This window comes from Manacus candei, unplaced genomic scaffold (assembly GCF_025592945.1).
Source record: "Manacus candei isolate 608988 ecotype Guabito, Panama unplaced genomic scaffold, ASM2559294v1 h1tg000011l, whole genome shotgun sequence".
Taxonomy (NCBI): domain Eukaryota; kingdom Metazoa; phylum Chordata; class Aves; order Passeriformes; family Pipridae; genus Manacus; species Manacus candei.
Genome location: NW_026138059.1, coordinates 28277628 through 28283843, shown reverse-complemented (window position 1 = coordinate 28283843; position 6216 = coordinate 28277628).

Below are 6216 nucleotides of genomic sequence, written 5' to 3'. Positions count from 1 at the left end.
TATAAAACAGCAAACATTTTAAAAGCATAGCGACTGGATCATATTAGCTGGATTACGATCCACTTTTTAGCTGAATTAAATTGACTTCAGTGACTTCAACACTGGAATATGGACCTATATCAGACAAGGAGTGGCCTGCAACTGAAGAAATATAAGAAAAGTGATACCAGCAGAAGTTTAATGAAGGTAGGGCGCACTGTAAATTCCAAAAGATCCATCTAGAGAGTAAAGTGAGGGTCGAGGAGGTCTGACCACTTAAAGAATACTTAATTTTATAAAACATATCATAAAATTACTCAAGATGTGAAATTTATTTTTACTTTTAAAAGGTGACTAATTGTCTTTTTCCAACTTTCTTTCCCTATGTCATTTCTGAATGATCCACTTCCCAGTCCCAATGAAGACAAATTTTCATTATTTAGCCTGGAACGTCCAGTGTGCTATGGAGTCATATAAAATATATCTTTGTTAGTACCTGCCTTCTGATGGGTTTTGACATGAATGTTATGTAATTCTTTGTGTCATTTTTTCCTGTGGTTAAATGAACAAATTCCTTGTGTACTGATTGAGAGTAATAGGGAAACTCTTCTTGGCACACAAACTCCATAGATCAGAAATAAATTACCTGGTCTAAAAAACCAAGGTAAATTCTTTCAAAATCTGTATTTTTGTGTTATATATTTAATACAGAGAATACTTTCCATCCCTGCTCATCCACATGCAACTTTTTCTTCAGATAATCATGATTATTTGTAGTAATTGAGGACAGAAACTAGTTACCTAGACCTTTTATAAGCATTTAGAAAATGTGTTCTGTGCAACACCTTTCTAAACATTTTACAGAAACACAATGGGGAAAGAGAAACAACGAGAGGCCTCTTATATAGAAGTAAACTGAAAGTACAGAATTTCTAAGCAACTAAGCCTATTCTAATTGAATTAACTCTAACACAGACAGGCAAAAAAAAAAAAAAGAATAATTAGATTGACAGAGCACTTGAATGGGAATGGAGAACCTGGCAGACGAGGACAGAAGAAATGAGGCCACTCTGCAATGGTGAGAAGATTAAAAAAAAAAAAGGTCTATATTTAGTCATATACTTTTTCAATAAAAGTTTCACACTTTATATTGAATAAAAACAGAAAGGAAAAATGGTATAAAGAACTTCATCACAATGGGAAAATTGAAATGTGAACTATCCCACACACCCAAAAATCTATTTTAATTCTAAAAGTAGATATTAAAAAAAATGCAAATCTAGTACAATTATTTTTGTGGTTTAGATCAGTTTGTTAAGTTTCTATAGTACAGTATGTTGAATAGTGAGGCCAGGCAAGACTGAATAAAATTTAAACCACAAAAGAAGGAATATGGAGGTAAATGGAAAATGTGTTGTATTTCACATGATACTATCAAAACTAAATTGTAGCAAACTAGATAATATCTTTTCCTACAAGTAATTTTTTTTAGTCAAGGAAAATACAGATCTAATCCATAAACACTGCAATTAAAAAAAGAAATATAAAAAAGATGTGGTACCACTTGGAAACTTTTAGTTTAGCTGCACAAAATGGACATCATTTCCGGAATTGTAAGGGGTAAGGAACTACTAAAGAAAAAAGTGGGTATGCTGAAAATCAGACTAGGAAGCTGAAAGGTGGCTATTCTCGGAGTGTCTCCGGTATTGATCTTAAAAACTTCTAACTTAACTTATGAATTAAAAGTTCTGCTACAGAAAAGATGGTCATAATAACAATTAGTAATGCACAGAGTTGGAAACGTCTTCAGGAAAATCAGGATATCGTGACAGACATTCTGTTATAGGTTATAAATCCAAGGGGGGAATTTTTTCTTCCCGTGCTCCACTGTAAGAAAGATGGAGTTCGAAAGGGAAGCGGGAAGCGGGGGTGATTAGCTTTAGAAAAGATCTAGCTGGCAGAGCCGCATTCCTAACTGATGACCCATCAAAGACTGGAGTGAGGGGGGAGGAGTTTTGATTCGGTAGCTGGCCCTCCTCATAAAGGAGAAAACAGGTTTTTTGGGTCTCGCTCTGGAGTGGAGACAGGGTCTGTGTGTGGGCATTTTGGAGAAAAAAGCCTTGAGGTCAGTTTTTCTGGCTCCCAACCTGGTCAGCCCTGACCGTTGGTCTCGGCTTGCTTGCAGGTTGCCCTTTCCTCCAGCCTGAACCTACTGTGTTTTCATCGGAGAGTTTTGCACTCACTGGGAGAAAGGGAGGAGCCTTGAAACACTGTCATCTGAGAACAACCCTTTTAATAAAGGGTTGTTATTTCTTCTTTTTTCCATACTTCCTCGATTAGAGCCCCTTAATTTTGGATTTACAATTGCTGAGAGAGAGGAGTTTGGTCTATCTCATAACTTGTTCTCTTTAGTAAACATTCCAGTCTCATCAAATTGAGACACATTCAGAAATAGGATGAGCAGGACTAATATAAATATCTGCAATAAGATGGAAATTTATAATAACTGGAGGCAGTCCTTTGTCACGAAGTGTCTATAAGCTCAAAGCCATAGGGTTGTAATGACTGAAAGAGATATATTCAACAGAGAAACAGAAACAACATATATAATGATATTATATAAAGCATTGTAAGACTTCATCTGAAAAAATGTGTGCAATTCTTAGCCAAGAAATGAAAGAGGGATTGAAATGAATGAGGGTAAAAACAAGGTTTTTAAAATAGGTGTGTGACCTAAACAAAGACAAAATTATGCTTCAGCTATTAGATGATGTGTCAGGAAAACAAATGGGGGGAAATTTTTCTATTAATATTTTAAGAATATTCATAAATGCCTATTGAACCTCTTTTCTTCTGCCCATCTGAGGACCCTAACAAATGAAATACAGAATGAGGACCTCTTACACTCAAGTACCATGAGTGCAATTATTTAAATCACGTGGAACTTATTGTCTGAGAATCTATGAAAAAACACAATTCTTTTCATGGTCAAACAATCTGCTAGCAAGACCAAACCTTAAATTCAAGTTCAGTGTCTGTCTGTACTGTGATCATAGGTGCCCCATATTTTAAATGATAGCTATTATGGAGCCTGTCTAGCTTGCTGTACTTCATTCAAGCTAAAAATCTGAGCTAAGAGACATTTTACATGTCAGAACTGCCTGTGCCCCTTAAAAAAAGATCATTTTCAATGAGTCAAAAGTTTTAGACCAAACCCATCAAAGTTCCAGTCTTTAAAAGAGAATTTAAAATGAATTTGACAAAGTAGACCAAAAGCTTTCAACAGAATTACAAAGGCATGTGGTTGTTATTTGGAAAGGACTAGCTTTGGAAGGGAATCAATTTCTCTGAATATGTGAACTGTGAAAAGCTGCAGAACTGAGGAATTACATTTTTATTTTGTATTTGTATTGCCCTTATCAGCTCAGGGTTGTTGTCATAAAATGCTGTCCTACAAATGATTAAGAAATGAATAAATATGTCAACAGCGTCATCTTTCTTGTGGTCCTAAATTCAGTAGAAAAATGAGATTGTACACTTGCGTCTAACGAACCGCTGCATATTTCTTTTTAAGCTGTGAGATATTCACCATTATATTCATGATATCCAGCATAAGACCTACCTTCTACTTAGTATAAGTAATGGTTTGGAAATGGAACAATTACTGAAATACAGCACACAGCACAACAGTGCAGTGGCAAAGATGAAGGCTGCAATTTACACCTTACTGATGAGGTCAGACCATCATTTTCTCTGGAGCACATAAAAAATTAAGATACTTCTCTATCAGTCATATTTTTTTCCCTATGCTAGGTCACCTGGGTTTTTTTATGTCCCTTCTCCCTACCCACAGACATCTTTAACACATACTCGTAGATTAGGCAATCTGTCTTTAAGACCTCACACGTCTCAGAAAAGGGTGCTTAATCCAAATTCATCGAAGAAGGACCCTACACAAAATAGTTTTGACTAACCATGTAAATTTTTAAGTCATTTAAATCAGGTAATTTTTTTTTGTGTCCTGAATATTTTTGAAATTCCTGAAGTAATGTTGTCCCATTCCTACATATGAATTGTAAGTACGCCTAGAATTTAAATAATAATAAAATGCATCGTAAAAATACTAAATAGCCATGAAAGCTTAGGCCTTAATTTTGTCTTCTCCAAGATTGTTACAGTAGTATTTATTGTTATTTATATTTTTCATCATAAACAGCAAATTATTAACCATTAGTCAAGAGTTAATAATATATATCTTAAGTTATATATATCCCTCTTTACTTTGCCAGACTCAGATATAAATCTATGAAAATCTATTAAACTAGAAAGGTTATTTTTGTAATGGTGAAATGAACTTGATATTTTTAATACCTATTCTGTATTGGGAGTTTTAATCTACTAGGAGGTAGAAACATGGAACCAGCAGTATGGTGAGCTTGAGCTTTTATTCCTAAAATAATTTATGAAATATTTTAGCATACATCATAACACTGAGATCAAAATTTTATTAATTTTTTTTTCATTTTCAAGAAGCTGAAGTCAAAACAGAGAAATGTGAGTAGTATGTATATTATCTAATGATAATTCATAGTCAGAGATACTAAGAGCTGGATTACTTCTGCTTGGGTTTGATGTCTCATAATTTTTTTTTCTTTCTCCAAATATCTATTCGGTGTTAATCATTAATAAAAATATTCCAGTGTATGTAGGATAGGAACTGATTACCTGTAGGATACCACTACAAAAAGTATTCTCTTAAACATTGAGTCTTATCAAAGTAATATGTCATGCTTTAGTTTGGGAGTTTTTTTGCTTTTTCTGCTGTATTTTTTTATTCTATTCTCCTAAAAATGACCATAAGCCTTTAAATTTAAAGTACACTGGAAAAGCGCTACTATTAGAGGCTATGGTTAAAATAATAATAATAATAATAAAAATCTAGCTTATACAATCTGTTTTCTATAACTCCATGCTGATTGGCATTAAAAAAGAATTAAAGAAGGCCAATGAAGTCATCCTACATTATCACTTTCACATTTTTGTGTAATATATATATATGTATATATATGTATATGTATATATGTCATGTGGTCATTCTGTTTACAGATTTTAAAATATCGAGAAAACACTTACTTCCTTCCACTTCTGTGGAACTTATCTCATGTCCAAGACTTATTGAAAATCAATATTATTGATCCATAAAAGCACACGCACAGCTCTTTTCATAGTTTTAGATTAAAGTTATTAATCCTACTTCTTTGAAATATCTAACTTTATAAGCTGCTACTAAAAATTTTCCTGAGTTTCTGCTGAAATTTAAAATATTGTGTATATTATTACAAGACTGAAAAGTAATATTTATTAAACTGTTCTTTTTGCATTATTTTTGAAAAGACTGATTTTTTCACTTCAAAAGAAGTACTATAAGATTTTTTTTTCCTGGTATATTGATACCTGCATTTATTCTAATTCAAGAGGTCCAAGGTTCTGTTTTTTTTTCTTTGGTACCTCTCAACAGTCTTCTACAAGTTTTAGGGGTTGAATTACTTATGACTTTACCTTCTGTCTGCATTTTTTCTTAATCAGAATGCTCATTTTTTTATATATTCTTTAGCTCATTTCACTATCGTAACTGTGCTGGTTTCAGAGGTTTTTTCCTGCTAAAGTTTTAAAGTTTGCTCTTCTCATTTTCTTGCTTTCCATTTTCACTTGTACTCTCCTTTTTCCATTTATCCTGCAAGCAAACATTTTCTCTCTTCCTAATTCCATTAAATTGCAGGAAAAAAAGCAACCTTGAGGCAATAAAACACAAGCACCTTTTCCTTGCCAAAGAATAATCTGGTGTTATTAACAGTGTAGAGTTCCTGAGAATGGGGAGACTATTAGTTGTCTGGAACAGTTAAAGAAACTGGTCTCTTTCACATCCCGTGCCTTAGGCATATTTCTATAATTCACTCTCTCTGCTGGGGTTAACTCTGCAGTTAACACAGTGGAATATCTTTTGAGAGCCGGAGGAGATAGGCAAAAATAATTACCTAAGGTTGTATCCTACAGAAAACTGCTGTCTCATTACCTCCTTTCTTCTTTACTCAGGACCTGATGATGTGTCTACCATTCATGGCTGCAAGAATTTACAGGCTGTAGTTTCCTGGGAACCCCCAAAATTGCTCTTCATCTCTCAACTCCCTCCCTCAGCTAATTCTTTGTATCATTTTTTTTACATAATTGGCTACACTG